Raw genomic sequence first — 16,948 nt, 5'->3', positions numbered from 1 at the left:
AGTCCCTGACAGTCCTCCATTCTCCCATCTCTCTGAAGCTTACTCCTTCAGCCACTGTGTGTACTCTGATGCAGAAACACAGTGAATGCTCACATCTTTAAAATGTGTTAAAGTAAAAGCCACATCGCCACCGACCTCTCTCCCAGTGTCCCCTTTCGCTTCAGACACACCGATGCCGCTGTTCTCACGCTTCCGAAGCAGCTCGGGGAGTCCTCCTCCACGCGTCTCTGTGGTTTCCCCGTTGCGGCTGCCTCATGGCCCAGAGTTGACTCAAAGCGAGTCCCTTCATCATCAGTCTGACTTCGAGGAAGGGTAGGAAGTCGCACGGCACCAGGTCTGGTGAGGAAGGTGAATAAGGACACACGGCACTGTTACTCTATTTGACAAAGTTGCTGCAGGTATCTTGAATTAAGTCGGGACACTGAGGCAGGCACGATGACACAAGGAAGGGCACTCAAAAGGGGATGAAGGAAGACTTGCAGAACGGCTTCCGCATGTGGCAGAATGGTGGAACATGTATTACAGGAGAGGATTTCGTGAGGGGGTTATTGGCGGTGTACATAGATGGTAAGCAGTCACCAGTTTTCTTGATGACACCTAGTATAGTGTTTCTCTTTTTTGTGACAGGCTGATTTGATTTAGCAAAAAGTTCTCAACGCCCTTCCCGGTTGTAGCGTATGTCTGAATTTCCTTCCTGGTTAGGTTGAACAATATTGCCTTGTGTGGGTTTCACGCTTCGTTTATCCATTCACCCGTGAATAGACACTAGGGTAGCTACCATTTGGTTATTGTAGGTTATTCTGGCATTAACATAAATGTAAATGCTTTTAAATTTAACAGACATTTATTAGTCTTCCTTTTATATAGAGAGAAACTGAGGTTCATAGATACAGGGTAATTTTTCCTGATTCATTAAATAACAAGTGAGAGAATCAATTTGTGTAGTGCGAAAGACAAGCTTCCTAACCATTACATCATTCTGCCTCTAGAAAATGATAGTTTGTCATTAAGACTATCTACATTCACATTAGCTCAGCAGCATGAGCGCCTGCCTGGAAAGCACAAGGTCCTGAGTTCAATCCCTGGGATCCCAGCTCTGCCACTAAGTGACTACGACATTGAGCAAAGCGCTTAACCTCTTGGAGCTGCAGGCTATTGTAGGATTAAGGGAAACAGCGGGCTTAATCATGGTGCCTGGCACATAGCAGTGCTGAATACGTACTGACGTCAGTCATTACGTGAGGCAGATCCTCATTGCTGTGCACCTTGTAAGCGGTGCCTCATGGTTTCGCAGGATCAGTCCACGGCAGGCTGGCTTCGCTCCCTGGGACCCCGGATGAGGCAGGAACACCCTGGTGGCGGGCAGAGAAGAGGAAGCCTACTCCTGTCGTGGCTGCCAGGAAGTGCAGAGGCAGCAATCGCACCAAGCAGGACTGGACTGGAACAAGACATGGCGTCCCAGGCTGTGCCTCCAAGACCCAAGCCCCCATCTAGGTTGCACCTCCTCAGTTTCTGTCACCTCACAACAGTGCCACCAGATTATTACCTCGCCAGCAGATCGGCACACCGAAGTCAGAACCCTCACCATCCAGTGACCTGGAAAGCCCCCACTTCTGAACAGTGGGGGACATTTTAGATTTAAGTCCTCACAGTTTATCATCATGATAAATGGTAGCAGTGTGCAAGAGAATTAAGTCAAGAGTCCTAGCTCTTTGATTTCTCAGCTAGAGCCAGCCAAATGGGCTGAACCAGTCAAGTCTAAAGCCTGAACTGCTGCCCACTTCTGTAACAACCCAGGGCTGAGGACACCAGACCCTTATGTAGCAGTAAGGTAAAAAGAAAAGGGCACTGTCTGAGTCAAGAGAAAGGAACCCAGCCCCATTCAGCCACTAAGGCAGTCCCTTCCGCTCTCTCTGGGCATCAGGTTCCTCATCTGTGGGTCAGAGGGTTACAGGGGATCACCAAGGTCTGCATGTTCTGGAAGCTTCTTGCCCATGACCTCTGTGTAATGTTGGAAAAGGCTTGGGCTGTGCAGTCAGCCTGCCTGGGTGTCCACCCTGGGTAACCTTGGCCTGAGCGCTCCTGTCTCTCCAGCTCCAATTTTCTCATTTCTGAACTTGGAAAGTAAAAGCAGAACCTGGGTCAAGGGACTGTCCTACGGATTTGCCCAGCACTATGCCTGGCATAGCTAGGTGCCCGATAGAGGCTGGCTGTCAGGATGAAGATTCATTAGCTCTTTGACTTCTAGGTGATCGAGAGCAGTGAGGAGCTTAGAGGAGCCAAACACTTTTCACCATCAGTGAGCCTCAGTTTCTCCTCTGACAACAGACCATTACCTCAGGTGGTTGTAATGGGGATTAAATTAGATGATAAATCAAATGCTTTAAGCATGTAAGATGATGGCAGCAGTATTATCCCTACTTTAAACTTTTACAATTCTTATACCTTATAGACAAACGTCTAAGTTGGTGTAATTCTTATTACAGGCAGTTTGGCAGTAGCTACAAAAGCTACAGGTCCATCAACCCTTTGCCCAGCAAGTCCATCTCAGTTAGAGTGTAGAACCGGGAAATGACCTATGCTCAAGGCCCCCCTTTGTAGCACTGGCTGTAAATGTCCCCAGTTTTGAACTGATTAAAGAAGTTATATGGCCTGTAAAACTCTATAGTTATGAGAAATAACAGAGAAACTCTTCCTGTTCTGATGTGGAAAGATTTCCATAATATTTATTGGGAAAATTAAAAAATAAACCACTGTGTGTTACCAGACAAATGTTTAAAGAGGAATGTAGAGGGTAGGGTAGGGTAGCATGTGAATATGCCACATACATAGTCTTCTAAAATCCCTGGAAGATTACACAGCAGCCCAGAGTTTCTGAGACAGCCAAGGGAGGACTGTTTAACATTTTTTATAATCATTTTCTAACCTTGAAAATGTATTAATAAATTAAATTAGGTAAATCTCACTAAGAAAAAAAGGGATGGAGGGAGGTGAGCTCCATTCCTCGAAGTCCTAGACAGTGCAGGCAGTCAGATGGGGCCTGTGCAGGCTGAGCTGGCAAAGGGTGCACCAGGCAGCTCTGTGCGCTGGGTCTGCTGGGCCTTGAGTGTTGGTGTGACCAGGACCGAGGTGCTCACTGACCTACCAGGCAGACTCAGGCGCTAGGATGGGAGAGGCGGCAGCCCCACCTGGCGGGCTTCACTCTGACAGTAAGCTGGGCTCTGCCCTGACTTCCAGCAGCAATTCCCACAATGCACCAGTGTCCCATGGTCCCCCCCTGACCACTCCTTATTCCCAGCAAGGAGGACACAGGTTAGCCTGTCAATACTCCTGCTTTCCTAGAAGAAAGCATAGACTAAGTGGAAGGGCCTGGTGCGTCTCTCCGAGCCTCCACCAGCTGATTTCCAACAGCCATGACAGAGGAAAGAACCAACCACTGTCTTCTGGAACAGAGTGTGAGCCCACAGAAAGCCCAGGTGGCAGCGCTCCCCCTGAGGGCTAGCATGCCCATGCTTCCGGGACAGAGTACTAAAAGACCTTCACCTTCCACCTAGGAGTTTCCACAGTGTCTTGTCATGAGTTATGTGAAGTTAGAGACAAACACACTGATATGTGTGTGGTTTCTAGCTGTATTTCGGATGATCGCAGCAACATGTGACTTCAGCATGTTTTGTAGCGCATATTGTTATTACAGTTGTTGTTCTATGAGTACTTATGTCAGTGTAGCTGAAACTCCTAAGCATATCTAGAGGAAACAATAGTAGATGCAGTAGCATCTTGCAGTTTGCTTTCTCATTCATAATCTCACTTACTCTTCAAACACTTCTGCAAGAGGAATGTTTATTTATTTATTTATTTTTTGCACCCAATGCCTTCAGGGCAGGTTTGGCTGGCTTGAGTTGTGGGGATCGAACCGCAGCAACCTGAGCCTGACTGCTTTGTTGAAGCAGCCACTTAAAGAGCCGAGCTAAGGGCCAGGCCCCCAAGAGGAACGTTTATTCACTTAATGTTTAGTGAGTATTCGTTATGTCCAAGATACTGTGGTAGGCCTTAGAACTTCGGAGATAAAATATGACCGTGGTACAGGTCTAGCCGAGTCACAGAGGCCAGCACACGTGCTAATCGTGCAATTACAGAAAAATACAAGGCCACATGGGAACGTGAAGAAGGCCACCCAGCTCAACCAATCAGTGCGGAGAGACCGCTCAGGTTCCCCAGGGAAGACGTGCCTGAATTGAACTGAAAAAGGTGCACAGATACACACGGGCTACATCAGGGGGGACCTGAGGTTGGACGGTCAAAAGAATTCTTTGTATTTTGGAAAAGGATTGTGAAAGAGGAAGGATGTGGTAGAGAAAAAGTTGGATGCAAGGGCGGACGAGAAAGCTCAGCACACTAAGCGCCTGCTTAGGCAAGCACTGGGGCTGGGATTTGATCCCTGGCACCACATGCTGTGCTGTCCCCGTCCCCAGGTGCGCTGAGCTGGTGGGCAAGTCTGGGTGTGGTGCCTGCAATCCCAGCACTGGGGAGGCTGAAAACAGGAGGACCACTACGACTTTGAGCTGTGTGATAAGACCCTGCACAAAATACAAAACAAAAACAAAAACAAAAGGTAGATACAAATATAGACATGTGGAGCATTGTAGAAAGCTGGAGAGTGTGAGAAGACAATAAGGCCCACTTTACAGATGAGGAAACTGGTTCGTTGAGAGTAACCCTGGTCACTCTTCAGTCCCTAGACCAAGTTGCCCTCCCCTTTGAGTTTGGAGTGGACAGCTTTGGAAGCCCTGTGTGGCCACAGCAAATAGCAGCAGCCTGGGGCTTGACTCCAGAGCCCACATAGACTAAGATACATCATTCGTGAGTCAGCAGTCTCTGAGGGACCACTGGGTTTCCTAGCATCTTTCTCCTGTGAGTTGTAGCCAGACACTGGGGAAAATTTGACCTAACGCACCTTAGTGACTAGGCCTGACTCTATGTTACTCATGGTGCAGGAAATTTGCTAGCCTGGGACCTATTCCATGCAGGACCTTTATTTATTGGTCTGGTATATTTCCCTGGGGAGTGGTCTGTCTGGTTGTCTCATCCCTGACGCTCAAGGCCGATCCCTCATACATCTGGCTCAGCACCTTCCACAAGTCTGAACAGGGCCCTGAAAACCAGGCTGACTTTATAATCCTTGGCCCCACGCCCTGGGAGGTGGGCCCTGTCTCAGCTTGCTAGAGTCCGGGGGCAGTGAAGTCTGGTCCCAGCCTGCTTGGCTCGCCCTTGCTTGGAGGTGGGGCTCTGACTGGGAGTGTGGCCTTGGGAGTGTGGAGGGGATGCCCTGTGGAGCATATAGGCAGGAGAGGCGGGGGTGGCAGGTGGTCTTGGCTCCCATGGGAATGTGGAGCAGGTCCTCAAGGGAGAGGGTGGTGTGCAAAATGACGGTGCCAAAGACAGTGGTCAGGAGGTGGAGGGTGTATGGCTGGGGTCCCCAAAGAACGCCGTGAGAAGATTCAAATTCAAGCAAGACAATGCTCCTGGGAGAGACCAGGAAGGGAGTACGATAAGTGGGGTAGGGAAGAAGGCACTGAAGAGCAGAGAGGCCCGAACTTGCACCCTAAAGACGCTATCCTTTGGTACCACGAACTGATTCCCACCTAGTCCCAGCCTCAGCTCAACCCCACAGGAGTCCTCTGCCATGTACGGCACACCTCAGCATCTGTCCCACCAGGGCCAGCCATGCCGTGACACTCTCATTGACTCGGGGCTGCCCCAGGACCTGAATTTTCCAAAGCTTTGAGCTCTCTGTGGGCAGCAGGGCTGACCGGCCCAGGGCAGGCCTTAGATGACGGCTTCAGCATGGGTTGCTAGCATGAAGAGAGGCAGAAGCTGAGGACAGGAGCTCAGAGATGGTATGAGGGAGCTGAGGGGCTCAGAGGCGGGAGGAAGCAGCCAGAGCCATCTTCAGATCTCAGCTTAGTCTCCACCTCTGCCACCAAGGGCAAATTACCTAATCTTACCAACAGGCTTTCTCAACCATAAAGTGGGGACACTCCCTCTCACCAAGGGTGTTGTGCACGATAAACAAGATAATAGGGACAGGATGTTAGCACAAGGCCTAGCACACACTAGGATGACTTGGTGTCTGATCTCGGAAGGCCCTTTCTTAGTGGGCCTGACTTTGGGCATTGCGACACCATGAAGTTGAGTCCCACAGCTCTGTTCTGGCCCCTGTGTTTCTCTCTCTTTCTGCTGAGTTTCCTTTCTTCTCTTTCCCAGGTGCCAGTCTCATGCCTCAGCTTCAGGAAGTCTCCAGAGCCTGAGGTCCATCCCCAACACCAGCAGCCTCCTCACTTGGGGCTTGCTCCCCAAAAGCATCACAGCTCTGGAGCCAGGTGCTCTGGGTTCAAATCCTTGCTCTAACACTTCTGGGATATTTGACCTTGCCAAAGGTCTCTTATTATGCCTCCATTTTTGTATCTGCCTGGATAATGATTAGTCTACCTCTTGGAGCAGTTGAGAAATGTTAATGAGTTAACATGTGCCAAGTGTTCAGAACACAAAAACATTAGAACATGTTTGAACATGTGTGTTGGGGTATATGATAACCAGTGCATACTGCTGTCCTGGGTTGGGTCCCCTTTGGTGTGCTGTCCCATTCTTGGGTGTACGACTGGCTTATCAGCCCTTTCCCTCTTCACTTTCTGGCTCTCTTGGGCTCCCACCTTTGTCTTCCTGTGAGTCCCTGGAACTACAAAGTCAGGTCCTCCTGGGACCCCAGATGGTCAGCGTGGGCTCGGTTGCTCCATGGCAAGCACCTTCCTGTTTCCTGGGCAGTGCGTGTCAGATTTCATTGTTTAAAATATGAAGAGATCGAGGCCCACAAAGTTGAAGAAACTTGCCTGAGTTTGCGCAGATCTGAAGCAATGGATCCTGAGTTACACCCAGCCATCAGCTTTGACTTCAGGGTCTCTGTGTCCCCTTCCCCACAGACCTGGGCCTGTGACAATGGCAGTGCAGACCCAAAGCCCCCATGTCCTTTGCATTTGTGATGTAAAGATCTACAGATAGACTTGTAGAAATGTTGTATCCACACAACTTACCTTTTGGTGTCCCCTGCTAGACTAGAGTCCCTGGAAGGGAGGGACTGTGCGCTGTTCATCTCTCTGTCCCTAGGTACTTTCACAGAGCCCAGCATACTACAGAGGCTAAATGTGTATTTGTTAAGTGAATGATTAAATGAGTGATTTATCCTTGATGTATACCAAGGAGGATTTGGAGAGTGCACTTACACAATTGGACACGCAACAACGGACTGTTTTTCAAAGTGGTTGGACCAACTCACAGTCCCACAGGCAATGTGTAAGAGAAGCTGTTGGTCCCCGTCCACTCCAGAGTTTGGACCGTCAGACAGTACATTGAAGGAGACTGGGCATTTCCATGGGATCCATGCCCACTCTGGTGCCCATTCAAGGTAGTAAGGAACCAACACAGCTTCTGCTACAGAAATCATCTGCCATTGCTTACACAGCGACTGCAAGACAGTGTGGAGTATTTAACGGGCACTAGCATCGCATTTCATTCTTTTCGCTGCTCTGTTACAATTTTATAGCTGAGCAAATGGAGGTTTGGGGATTGTAAGTTTGTTCTTAAGGACACCCTGCAGGCAAGTGGCAGGTCCAGGTGTCACAGCCAGGTGCTCTCATTCCACACCTGTGCTCTTCATGGTCATTATGTCACCGACTGATGATGTTCACAAGACCCCGCACTCTTCCCCTGCCTGCCTGAGGTCGTTCTTCCCTCGGTTTCTCACCTTCTTTGATTTTTGTGCTTGGTGAACTTGTTTTCGTCTTTGGGACACAGTCAGGTGTTGCCTCCTGTGAGAAACCCTCTCTGACCTGCTGTTGAATGAGCTGTCCCCTCCAGCATCCTGTATCTTCTCTTAAAATACCTATGACAATTTCTTGCACTTGTCTAGATCTTTTTTTTTCTCTTCTGGGTGACACAGTGAGTACCTTCGGGACAGGGCACCCCTCTTTTTATAATCTTTCCCCGAAGTTGCCATATATCATGGAGGCTACCATGACAACATACCCTGAATAAAGGAAAGCCCCCCTCATTAGGGTGTGGGGAAGAGTCATTCCTAATTAAGTGACTGCATTGGGATATGGTAAGCCCTAAAAGTGAGCTGTCCCATGAGGCTCTGCAGAAGGATGAAGAGATGGTTTTACCAACAGAGAGGCCCATGAGGTTTATCTACAGGGCTGACGCCTGATCTGGCCCTTCTAGGATGAAGGGTGAGTGCCTCACAAGGGCAGGTCTAACACTGACAGGGCACAGGGTGTGAGAGGCATTGAAACATAAATGCTACTTTCATCACGTATCATAGAGCATTGAGCATAACAAGTACTTAGAAAATGTTTGTCAAGTTAGTCTGTGAGTGAATAAATGGCCTCCCTGGCAGCTGAAGAATCTGCCAAACTTGTCACACCACCAGAGATCAAGCTCTAGCTCCATATCTAGCTCACCAACAGGATTTTATCAATGCTAATGGTTGGCCTCCCTCTTTGCCAACTGTCCTGAAGGATTCCAATGTGGCATCACATTTGTGCAATCGTCGTAGAGATTCCTGCCATTCCAGGAAGGGTTTTTGAAAAGGTTCCAGAGCTCACTCGATGCTCTCCTGCGGCACTAGCCTACAGTAACTTGCTTATCTGGAGATGAGTCAGTAACTGCATGGTAAGTAGAGAACACCAATTCTTCCAAAGCCAGAAAGTAAATCTTTCTACAAGTCAACCTGCACCTGCAGGCTGTGCTCAGTTCCAGGGCTTCAGTACTCATATGGCTCACGGAATGGACACTGTGTCCTCTGAAAGATATGGTGGGTCGCTAACCCCCACTCAGACTGAGAGCTTATTTAGAAGCAAGTGCTTGCTGATGTACTTAGTTCAGATGAGGTGATAGTGGAGTAGGGTTGGTCCCTGACCCAATTATACAAGAAACAGAGACAAGCACAGAAGACAAGATGAAGAAGAGACACGGGGAAAAGACAAGCCAAGAAGAGAGGCACAGAAGAGATCTGTTCTCACAGCCTTCAGGAGGAGCCAACACTTCTGACACCCTGATCTCAGACTTTAAGCCTCCAGACCTGAGATACATTTCTTTTCTTTCTTTCTTTCTCTCTCTCTCTCTCTCTCTCTCTCTCTCTCTCTCTCTCTCTCTCTCTCTCTCTCTCTTTCTCTTTCTTTCTTGATACAGCATCTCGCTACACAGTTCGGACTCATGGTGATACTCCTGTCTCAGCCTCCCCAGCACTGGGATTACAGAAATGAGCCACCACACCTGGTTCTGGGGCCAACATCGTGTGCCTGGGGTTCTGGGCTGGCATGACATGTGGTACTGGGGATTGAACTCAGGACCTTGCACTTGCCAGATAGGTGCTTAGACTGCTGAGCTATCTCCCCAGGCTCCTGAGATACATTTCTGCTGATTAAAAAATTCAGTCAGAGTGCTTTACTATAGCTGCCTAGCAAAGGAAAACACCCCCAACACCCATTCCACCCATTGACTGCATCCTACAGCAGGGTAAGGGGTACAATTAGAGATTGTTACCTAAGAAACCAGCCAGGGAGAGGCTCAGGATTTTCATTCCTTGATTGAGAAAAAATATACTCTCCTTCTGAGAGGTTAGTGAAAAGCAAGGTGCTCACAGAGCTCTGGCTGCCATCTGACTACTCCAGAAGAGTCATTCTGAGGACAGAACTGAAGGCTGGGAAAAGTCAAGAAGTGGAAATGCACCCCGAATGCTGTCAGAACAGCTAGATCACAGACTTGCCCAGAGTCAAGCCTCCTTGCTGGTTAAGCCCTTTTGAGTTGATTTTTCATGACAAGAAACGTGAAAGCACTGGAGGTGATACTGATGTTGCTAAGTGGAACACAGATCTTCAGAGAAGGCTACGCAGGAGCATGAGGGCACATCAGGAAGAACTAAGAGAGGCGGGCTGGCTCCCAGTGGGCCAGACGGCCATGGGGCAGGAGGAAGAGACCTCCAGTGTCCGAGAGAGCAGGACGGGAGAGTCGCTCCCTGCACAGGCAATGAGGACGTGCATTTTTTTAATGGAGAATTTAAAAACAATGATAAACCTCACAGAATGAGATGTGCTCTTGTTAGCATTGTATGCTGGCAACGCTGAACAACTTCAGCGATGAACTATCGCCCGCCTGCTGGAACAGACAGCTCCACCACTTGGTCTCCATGGCTGCCAATCAGGAGAAATTATAGGGAGCTAAATTTCAACTTTGGTAAAGAAAGATCTTCCTAACAGGCAATAATGGCATGTGCTATCTTGGGGTTGATAAATTATCCATCACTGGCAGTACGCAAATAGGGGCTGGAAAACCGCCTTGCTGGGATGGTAGTCAGTAGATTGGAGAGTTCCGTGGACGATTACCTTAAATGACTTTGAAGACACCAGCTGACTTTATGAGTCTCCAGGCGAACCAACAAGTTGGTGATTGAGCCAGCTCCGTCCAAGTTAGCTGTGGGTCTCTAGGCAAGAGGAAGGTGACTTGGGTGACCCTTGTGAGGATGTGTGTAGCAAGAAGATTTAAGTACTCCAGGTCAACTGCTTAAGTGCTAGCCCTCGCACTGACATTGGAAATCAAACCATATCAAGGGCCTGGAAAGAAAGAGGTTAGAAAGACTGTGGTTAGAAATGGTCAGAAGAGCCAGTGAGATAGCTCAGTTGACTGACTGCCTGTAGGGCAAGCGCAGGGACCAAGGTTCAATCCCCAGTCCCACATGCCACGCTGGCCCCACCCCGGGGCACGCTGAGCAGGCCTCCGAGTCTGGGCGTGGTGGTGCACGCCTGTAATCCCAGCGCTGGGGAGGCTGTAAACAGGAGGATCACTATCGAGCTGCACAGTGAGACCCTGCACAAAATACATAAATGAATTTTTTAAAAAAAGAAGAAAGAAATGGTCAGAAATATGGCTGTATGGGAGTCCAGAGATGATCTCTGGGAGGTATTTTTAGAAACTAGAAGGACATTAAGATCAAGACTTGAGGACCAGCAGAGCGACCCCAGGCTGTTGTGCTAACCTAAGACAGCTTTGCTGAACTCCTCTGCCTAATGCCTGCTGCACGGCTCTGTATAAAGATTAAACGAGTTACATGTGTAAACTATGACAACGCCTGGCGAAATGTAGGTGCCGCACACATGTTAGCTGTCATTGTCTTTTCTTGGTATTGCAGTGAGCTCTAAACCTCCTTCCGCTTTTGCACATTGCTTCACATCTTCTCAGCAGCTAGGGCAAAGCTACTTCCCATCCAGATCCAATTCTAGCTCCTTAATAGCTACTAATTGGTTTTACAGATGCTAAAAGCTTCGACTCTCTCCCCTCCATAATATGTTGGTGTTATTAGAATATGTTTAATGGTATATATTTTTGTTTGTTCATTTCCTACTCATTAAAGTTATTTCCTGAGTGCCTGCTTGGTTCTGGACACTATTTGTGAGTCGAGGGATAGAATAGTCAGGTCCTTGTTTGACCGGGGCGGGGTGGGAGAGGCATTCTAATGTCTGTATTTATTGACTGTCATTTTCAAAGTGCTTACCTGTGTCAGCCACTCGAATGAGGAATTTGTGTTCACTGTTTCATGTAGATACCATGTTAGTCCTCTGAGGGAGAAATTACTGTCCAGTCTACCTTGCGGATTAAGCAACTGGGACTCAGAGGAGCCCAGTGATGGATGTTAAGTCGCACGTCTTATTGACACGATTCACTCTCGGCTCAGTGTAACACCGATGCCTGGGCTGTACCTGGAGGCCGAATTCTCATATTAGCCTTTCTATCCAGAGCCTAAGACAACGTCTGGCATGGAGTAGACATTCAGCAGTGCTGTGGTGCAGATGTGGAGTGGAGTTAGACTGCACGGAGGGGAAAGAAGGCCCTGTGTGCCGGACAAGGGAGCTGGAGTGCACGGGCAGAGGGAGAGCCGGCCGAGCTTCCAGAAGAGGTTTCTGTGGGAAAGCCTGCATGCAGGGCGGTGAGTGACATGAGGAGGGACACTGCTTGGACAGACACTCTTTGAAAAGTGGAGAAGTATCTTCGTCATTAGAAGTATTCAGGTGTAGACAGAGTGGATATTTTGCCAGCCCTTGATATGAGGCAGATCTCAATTACCTTTTAGCCACTTCCTAGCATGAGACTGATCTAACACAAAAGGTTCTTACAAACAAGTGCCCCAAACTTGCCAGTTCCCAGAGCCTCTTACCTAAGTGGAAACCTAAGTACAAAGAATGGCTAGACTGAGCTGGCAGCCTCTGAAACAAGCTAGACAGCATGACAGACATCAGGGAAGATGGAGCCACCTCCTGGAGGCCAGGTGACATTCAGACCACAGCCTTGGACAGAGGTGGGTGTGAACACCTGGCTCCCAGCTCAGAGTGTGGCACACAGCCCTCACTAGGTGGTGGTGTTTCTTGTTAGTAGGCATCTGACTTAAAAATTCATCTCTGTGGGCTGGGGAGATAGCTCAGTGGAATGAGTGCTTGCCTGGTAAGTACGAGGTCCTGAGTTCAATCCCCAGTACTACCAAAAAAAAAAAAAAAAAATCATCTCTTAGCCAAGTCACTTCTTTTCCTTAATAAAACAGGACTTCGGCTCAAACTGGTATTTGAAGACCTGAGGAATATGATTATTTTCCTTTCCAGCCAGAAGGCTGGCTTTGAGCACTGCAGGGTGGATGGTGGCAAGCTTTGGGACTTCACCCACCTTCCTTGCAGATTAAGGGACAGGCTGGTCAAAGGTCCCCAGCTCAGGCCTTCTGGGGGTGGTAGCACCCGGGGTGTCTGGAACAGACGCTCGGGTCTGCCTTTGCCTTCCTTTCCCAGGAATGTGCCTATTATTGATGCCTTTGGGTTCAAAAAGTAAAAATGAATATATGCTACATTTGTAAATAAGGAACTAAGACATAGTATTTTAAAAATTAAATTTAAAGAATGTAGGTCTTATGCACTACTGGACTATATTGGATTATTTGGCTGAATTCACACACCTACAATATTTAAATGGCAAAGGAATATTCATCTCTGACTAAACTAAACAAAAATGGGCATATAAATGAAGGACAATTTTGTAGTGAAATATATATATATATATATATATATATATATATATATATATATATATGTGTGTACATACAAAATAGGATAGATATACGGCTACTTTGTCTTAATTCAATGAGAAAAAAAGATTTGTATTAATAGTGTGTGGACAGGATATCATGTCTGCATCTTGTACTATGAATAACTACTACGAAGACAATATGCAATGTATTAATTACAGTAACTGTCCTACTAACCTGTTTTGAAACTGTCTCATTGTCATTTGTTTCTCAATAAAATTAATAAAAATAAAAAAGAATGCAGGTCCTTAACACAGAGAAGCCCGCACCCTCGCGCCCTGTGCGCAGCTGTGGCTGCCCTCACGGTGTTGTTGAAGGGGATATGATGGCCACTGCACAGAGAAGCAAGCTGCAGGTCACCCCTTCCCTGGGCTCTGTGGCTGCAAAGTGGTAGGGCACGTCGTTCCCTTTTTCTCATCAGAAAGCATAATCTATCAGTGAAAATACAGTTTTCTCTCAGTTGTGTGATGGGCGACTTCCGGTCTCATCCATCAGATATGGCTGAGCAGTCCTTCCTCCTGGCTTTTTCCGTCTCCTTGTCTCTGTTCTCTTCTCGTTGGGCCCTGTGGGGCGGGTAGGACAGGATGGCTACTGCGTCCTGGCTGTGAGCTCCCACATGGATGTAGACAGCCTGCTGTGTCCACCGTTCTCTGGGCAGAAGCAGGCCCAGGCACACGCCGAACTCCACGATGGCGGGCACTCACAGTGAGAAGCGTGTTAGATGCCTCTCCCAAGTCTTGACAGTACACACTGTGGTCCTTGGCTCTGCCATCTGCAGATATTTCTCCTCATCCACTAGAAATTTCACAGCTTCCCTCCCTGCTTTGGCGTTGGAAACTTTAAAGCCATGTTTTCCATTAACTGCCAGCACAAAGTCTTGTGCCTTGGTGAGATCACGCATTACATATGGTGGCTTTCATTGAATCCAACTTAATTTAATTTTGCTGTATTTTTTTTTTTTTTTGTCCACTTAGTTGCCCCCCACAGTCCTGGACCCTGGAGCTTAGGTTTCCACACGACTGCCAGGCTTGCTAGTCCAGTTTTCCCCTCTCTCTCGAGTCACCTCAGGAGCCATGGTTGCCTTTAAGCATTTGGCTCTATTTATGAAATTGTGTTGTGCATAATTTGTGTATGGCAGTCCACTAGCTTTCTGACTGAGCCAGGTAGACGCACATACAGGTTTGCGTGCATTCACACCTCCATACAACACGTTCAGTCCTTACGTGGCGTCAGGAGTTTGAACGCTGATTTATCACTGCTCACTGAGTGACTCCACAGGCTTGACCTACAGTAAACTCCACTGAGATTGGTTCAAAACAAAACTCATCATCTTTCCCTTGCATGGCTCCCTTTCCTTAAATTTCCCTATTTCTAAGTAGCTTAATCTTGTGGAATAACATGAACAAGTCAACAACCTTTTCCCTCTCCGCATCTACACTCTATGTATTGTCTTGTACCATGGCTTAGTATTCAGCCTGATGAGCTGGGATAGGCAGCTCTGAGCTCTCACCCATCAGCCGCAGAACCAAAACACAAAGGACACTGCAAATTAATTAATTAATTAATTAATTTAAGGACACTGCAAATTAATTGGACTGTGTCTTTAGGAGGGGAGGAAAGGACTCCAGTTGGCCAGCGCAGCTCACCTACCCCCGCACCATTGGAAGGGACGGATATGTTTCCCAGAAAAGGGGGAAGAAATGGGCAGGCAAAAACAACCAACACCCTCCATAGGGCCAGCCCCAGTTCTCTAGGTGAGAGCTGAGAAGAAATGCATAGAAAGAAAGTTTAGATTGTGAGAGGCCTTGAGACGAGAGGCCGTGGAGCCACTTGGGGGAGAACTTGTTTTGGTTCTGGGGCTGGTGGTTGAGAGCCCAGAGCTGCCTATGCCAATGAAAACAAAGAAAATCAGCCCAGGGAGAGAAGAACAAGGTGCTCCGAGCAAGTGCCCCCGCAGTCCTGGACCCTGGAGCTTGGGTTTCCACACGACTGCCAGGCTTGCTAGTCCAGCGTTCCCCTCTCCCTCGAGTCACCCCAGGAGCCACTGTTGCCTGTAAGCATTTGGCTCAAGTGTCTCTTTTGAAACAACCTCGAGATCCATAACCCGTTCTTTACCAAGGTGATTAACCGTAGTGGTCAGCTTGACTGGATTAACAGAATCCTGGTGAGCTGATTGGTCATGGCGGTGCTGAGCTCATCCATGGACTGGTCCAGTTGTGAGCAGCGCTGGGTGTGCTGCTAGGAGCTAGGGTCCCATTGGAGGGGCGTCCCTGGAGGCGCTTGGGGAGGGTGTGTCCCCCTCAGGCGCTCTTCCCGTGTGCTGTGGCCTGAGGAGCCCTTCAGCCATGATGTTTATGTGTTGGAACCAGCTAGTGATAGACCGAAATGTGAGACTGAACCAAGAATAAACCTCCCCACCTTCAAGTTGCCGGTGCCAGGCAGCTTGTCCCAGCAGTAATAATGTATCTATCAGACGTTTGACACCTAAATAAATACTGACTGATTGCCTACGAGGCAGCTCTGTGGGGGAGGAGGTGTTCAGATAAAACGTCCAATGTCCTTGCTGCTGGAGGAAGGTCAATTCCTTGATCTCCTTCCTACACGGATCTTATACCTCAGCTCCCCAACACCAGTGCTATCATTATCAGTTCTTGCAACCTGGTCTTTTGTTTTATTTTGCTTTTAATGTATTTGGAACAGGGTCTCACTACACAGCTCAGACTCATAGTGAGCCTCCTGTTTTCAGCCTCCCCAGGGCTGGGATTACAGGTGTGCACCATCATGCCCAGTCTCAGTGGCTGGCTCAGCATGCCCAGGGGCAGGGCTAGCATGGCATGTGGTACTAGGGTTCGAACTCCGGTCCCTGCACTTGCCTAAACAGGCACTTAGTCTGCTGAGCGATCTGGCCAGCCCTTTGTATCCTATTCTATGATCTCCTCTCCCTGATCACCACATCCTGTCTTTTCACCTAAGCCCCTCCTATGTTCAGCCTCCTAAGCGCTGGGATTACAGGCACAGGCTACCACTCCCAGTCTCAGTCACTATTTCAGCATGCTCCAGGGGTGGGGCTGGCACAGCATGCTGGGGATCAAACCCGGGTCCCTGCATCTGCCTAAGCAGGCCCTTTAATCTGATGAACTATCTGGCCGGCCCAAGAATCATTTTATAAGGTTCTACTTTTATAAAGAATATATAGCTATATAGAAAGAAGTCTGGAAGGACATATGACATTAGCCAAATATACATATGTTAATTACATACACTACACAGCTCAACTGTGGATTTCTATGACTGGTAGGATGAAAGATAATTTGTATTCTTCTCTTTCTTGATTATATTTTCTAATATCTTATACATGAATTACTTATACAATTTTTAAATTTTTCAGATGAGAAAAAGCAGCCATTCCTCCTCACATGAGTGTGAACAGAACGTGACATTAGGCCCATTCTTAGGCCCCTCCAGCAGCCAGTCTGAGGCTGGGTGAACCTGTTCTCTGCATGTTCTAGGGGCTCCTGACTTCTGGGTGTGTCAGGCCTCACAGCGTGACAACTCAGACAGGGACATTAAGAAGTAAATAAAACTGATCTCAGGGACATTAAGAAGTAAATCAGATCATTGCCGGATCAGGAGAATATTCAGAAGATTCTTTAATCTAGGAGTTAATTGGAAAGATTCTCACCCTCACTAACTATATATACTGATACCTGTGAACTAAGCTACTGCACTGCAGATGGTAATTTGTAATAGTGGTTTCATGTTGGGAGTGCCTGT

General features: G+C 48.0%; 1 pseudogene; it reads left to right on the top strand.

Moving 5' to 3' along the window:
* Nucleotides 1-464: 464 nt before the first annotated feature.
* LOC111811992 overlaps nt 465-16,948 on the top strand; it is a 42,915-nt pseudogene continuing 26,431 nt past the window's right edge.

The sequence above is a fragment of the Octodon degus genome, unplaced genomic scaffold, assembly GCF_000260255.1.
Source record: "Octodon degus isolate 3935 unplaced genomic scaffold, OctDeg1.0 scaffold00062, whole genome shotgun sequence".
NCBI classification, from domain to species: domain Eukaryota; kingdom Metazoa; phylum Chordata; class Mammalia; order Rodentia; family Octodontidae; genus Octodon; species Octodon degus.
This window is presented reverse-complemented; position numbering and strand designations above follow the sequence as displayed.